This window comes from Myotis brandtii, unplaced genomic scaffold (assembly GCF_000412655.1).
Source record: "Myotis brandtii unplaced genomic scaffold, ASM41265v1 scaffold1635, whole genome shotgun sequence".
NCBI lineage: Eukaryota > Metazoa > Chordata > Mammalia > Chiroptera > Vespertilionidae > Myotis > Myotis brandtii.
The window spans coordinates 170,278-174,566 of record NW_005355981.1 but is presented as its reverse complement, the minus strand read 5'-3'; the positions used below and the strand labels follow the sequence as shown (position 1 = coordinate 174,566).

Genomic DNA, 4,289 nt, shown 5'->3' with positions numbered 1-4,289 from the left:
ACCGTACCCTTTTATGTAATGATGTTTACTTTGAATTTATATTAGTTCACACAAACACTCCATCCATGCTTTTGTTCCGGCCCTCCAGTCCAGTTTAAGAACCCATTGTGGCCCTCAAGTCAAAAAGTTTGCCCACCCCTGGTCTGGGCTTTAGTCAATCCTGAAAGAAGGAGGCTGTGGACAGACGGACAGATCATCTTTAATCTGTGAAAGGAGTCAGAATTATTCTGAAACGTGATGCTCAGAGTGGAGAGGTGAGGGAAGGCAGGCACAAAGTGGCTTGGCAATCGGAAGTTTGGAATGATCACCAGGGAAGGGAAGACAGACTCAGAAAAGAGAATAAAAATGAGGGAGAGAAAACATGTTGCCAAAGAACTCCTGCCTGAGACTCCCTGTGGTAGTTTCCTATATAATGAGGTATCTGACCTTCACAAAGAAGTTCCCTCCGGCTTCTAGGCTAGTCACCCGACAAAGGCAACTCCACATCCTGTTCCAAAAGTATCTGAAAGATGACATTTCAGCCATAAAAGCAACAAGCAACCTGGGCTGACAGCTTCTCGGGACCTATGAAAAGAATGTCCCGAATTCCTCCTCCCTGCTTCCACCACCCGTCTCTCTCTGCGTGTCCTTATCCAGGCATGATTATCCATGACCACCCACTTCTGTCTCTTACTTGATAATAAACAGCATTCTAAGCTACTGAATGGAAGCCAGGCTGCCTGATCTAACAGAGAGAAAATAGCGTTTGCTGGCCTCAGAGACTTAAAGAAAAATAGAACTACATACAATAGTCCCAGAAGACATGTGTCTCAGGATCTTCCTCCCAGGGAATTCCCAGCAACGGGCGCCTCCCACACCACTGCTGTGACGCTAAGCCGTAATGACAAGAGGTCCACAGAGCGCAAGACTTTACTACTTTAGCCCCAGAGCCTAAGAGGAATTGGGCTGCATCTAGTGGAATAGGCAAAAAATAAAACGCAAAAATAAATCATGATACCATTTGTCAAGACGTGAATACAGTGGGCAGTTTTTCTGTCCCCAGCACCTTGAAGAGCATAAGGTACATGAGAGACACATTTGTGGACAAGCGAAAGAATGAATGACTGTCTCTCACAGGGAGTGATGGCAGCTTCTAAATCTTCTTTTCCTTTTTATTTTTTTAAATATATTTTTGTTGATTTCAGAGAGGAAGGGAGAGGGAAAGGGAGATAGAAACACCAATGATGAGAGAGAATCATCAATCAACTGCTTCCTGCACGCCCCTGCTGGGGATCGATCCTACAACCCAGGCATGTGCCCTTGACAGGAATCGAACCAGGGACCCTTCAGTCCACAGTCCAGCGCTCTACCCGCTGAGCCAAAGCAGCCTGAGCTAAAGCGTTTGTTTTAAAATCATAGGGCAGCTGTTCTATCTCAGAGGGGCAGGCAAACATATTTGCAACTCTAAATAATTTTGGAATGTGGTAATTTAAGTTGAAATGCCCCCAGCCTACTATGACCTCCTTAAAGACACCAGACAAGGATTACTAGGTTTAGATCTTAGTTTCAAGTATAAAAATAGCCATTATTTAGAGTTGTAAAGGAAATATGCTTATTATTAATTACTAGAGGCCCAGTGCACGAATTCATGCATGGGTGGGGTCCAGCTGGCCTGCCTCAATCGGGGTGAGGGGGCTGATCAGGGGTGCGGCAAGCCAGGGGAGGGGCCTTGGGTGGTTGGCCAGCTGGCCCCACCCACTGGTTGAACTCCTGGGGGAGGGCACAATTTGCATATTAGCTTTTTATTATATAGGATGTTCAAAATAAGTATAATAATTACCTTTGAATTTGGCAGATTGTATAAAATATACTTCCTATAAAATAACAGATTAATGTGTAATTTTAAAAAAAATCTTTATCATTTACCTTTCTTAATGATATGCTAATCAATATTTTTAAAAAAATGAAAATAAATTTTTTTGTTTATCCTTTACACATTGTGTTCATTTCTATCCATCTAATCCATGAATATTGCATACTTCTTCAAGATACTCTAATGGTGGTTGAAATCTTTTTAATACCATCAAATTCTGTCAGGTTTTTCACTTCAATGATACATGAAATTTATAAACATGGACTACATGCACTTTTTCACCTGTTTAGCTCTCAGCCTCCCATTTAATTTCTTAGGGTGGTGCCAAATGCTCACATTTGTGTGCTTTCTCCTAATCCTGCCATCGGTTTGCATATTTTCACGTGTTCACTGGCTGTCTGCAAAAACTCGCACTTCCTGCTCTCCAAGAATGGGCACCGGGTTTTAGGTGTACAGAGCATTGGCCGCTTGGCCAGTTTGGATAAGAATAAAGTGATGAGTGGACCTTTGTGCCTTCGATGCCCTCTAGGAGCCCTGCTTGCTGTTCTAGCCACTTCAGCCGCCTAGTCATGAGCACACCTCATTATTCTAGATCAGTGGTTCTCAACCTTCCTAAGGCCTCGACCCTTTAATACAGTTCCTCATGTTGTGGTGACCCCCAACCATAAAATTATTTTCGTTGCTACTTCATAACTGTAATTTTGCTACTGTTATGAATCGTAATGTAAATATCTGATATGCAGGATGTATTTTCATTGTTACAAGTTGAACATAATTAAAGCATAGTGATTAATCACAAAAACAATATGCAATTATATATGTGTTTTCCCATGGTCTTAGGCGACCCCTGTGAAAGGGTTGTTCGACCCCCAAAGGGGTCTCGACCCACAGGTTGAGAACCGCTGATCTATTAGAACCAGAAACTTCGCATCCTGGGCGATTTTAGATGGCTTCCAGCCAATCTTTTTATAGCTCAGTATCTTTCCTGAGAATTGCACTGCAGATTTAAATTCTGACAAGTTTGAAGAATCACATGATTTCAGAGTTCGAAGGCATTCAGCGTTTCAGCAACTATGTTGCTGCTGAGATGATTTTAAAGAAATTGATATACTGAGCAATTGCTCTGCTCCATGAACAAAGCTCACTGGAGTGCTGACACTAAAAAATCGCACCCTGTGATGCAACGTATTTGCATTCCCACAGTTGACCTCAGAGTATAAGAGACATAAATCATCAAGTGCCACACTAGTGGCCACTCAAAATGGGGAGGATGCCTTTTAGCAACTTTTAACTGTAGGAAATGTTTCCTTGTAAGTTGATATAAAGACAGCTTTGTCTGCCCCACTAAAAGAACAAGCTACTAGAGAATGCTTTATTTTAAAAAAAATCTAGGATATAAGTAATACTTTCAACAATAAAGATTTATTAAAAAATAAAAATTTAAAAATGAAAAATCTAGCTTTACATTCAGCCTAAAGGAAGGGAATTGCAAGCTAGTTTGCTCATCCAATTCGTCAAGCAAGGGGACCATCGGAGAACAGACAGTTTAATTGCCTGACAAGGTGTTTTGCACTTTCACTCCTAGGACTGAGCAATTAGAGCCTAACAAATTACTTTTTATTTTTTTAATTTATTTAATTTTTGTATTCATTGATTTGAGAGAGAGAGAGAGATCTTCTTATTGCTCCATTTATTTATGCTTTCGTTGGCTGATTCTTGTATGTGCCCTGACTGGGGATCCAATCGGGATGATGCCCGAACACCAACTGAGCTGCCCGTACTGAGCTACAAATGGCTTTTTAAAGGAAAACAAATGTAAAGGAGACAGAAAATACTCTAAACTTGAGCTAGTCAATTTCTATATAATGTTAGGAAAGATCCCTACATAATCAAGCATTTCAGAAAATACCATCCCGAATCACACCTCCTCCCCATTCTGGAATACCAGCAAAGACAATCCCGTCTCCAGGAGAAAGGTGCTGGCACGGCAGGTGTACTCACGGCATCCAGGAGATCCAGCGGCCCAGCAGGAAGGTCGGCGCTGAGCTTCCCACCTCCGCGCCCCACCATCACGTGCACCTGCCTCGGCCCCTCCCCCGTTCCCCCTTCAGGGGCTGCGGTCCTTCTTCTCCATGTTTTGAAGGGGAAATCCAGGAGACCCCATGCAAACCTGCTGTCTGCTGTGAGAGGCCAACATGAGAACTGTAGAACTGGCCGTGGTTTCAAGTCTTGTGTAAGTCTGTGATTCACTCCACCTGGGTCCGTCAAGCACGCCTAAGAGAAATTACAGGTTTCTCTTGTCTGAAGCAGAGCCATTAGAATGAGTCACTTGTTTGTCCTTTAATTTCTCACCTTTATCTCAGATGATCAGACTCTGTTTGCATCCATGGCACGGGTGTAATTAGAACTGGGGGATACAATGCAAGGTTCTGCCACT

At 42.6% G+C, this 4,289-nt stretch overlaps 1 protein-coding gene across 3 annotated transcripts in view; it reads right to left on the bottom strand.

Moving 5' to 3' along the window:
• Positions 1-4,052, bottom strand: part of ADGRF4 (adhesion G protein-coupled receptor F4) — a 27,386-nt gene extending 23,334 nt beyond the window's left edge. For all 3 annotated transcript variants that reach the window (XM_014536498.1, XM_005862326.2, XM_014536497.1), the window contains exon 1: positions 3,854-4,052. The gene's annotated coding sequence lies outside the window, so the exon portion shown is untranslated. The remainder of the gene's footprint in view (positions 1-3,853) is intronic.
• Positions 4,053-4,289: the final 237 nt, after the last annotated feature.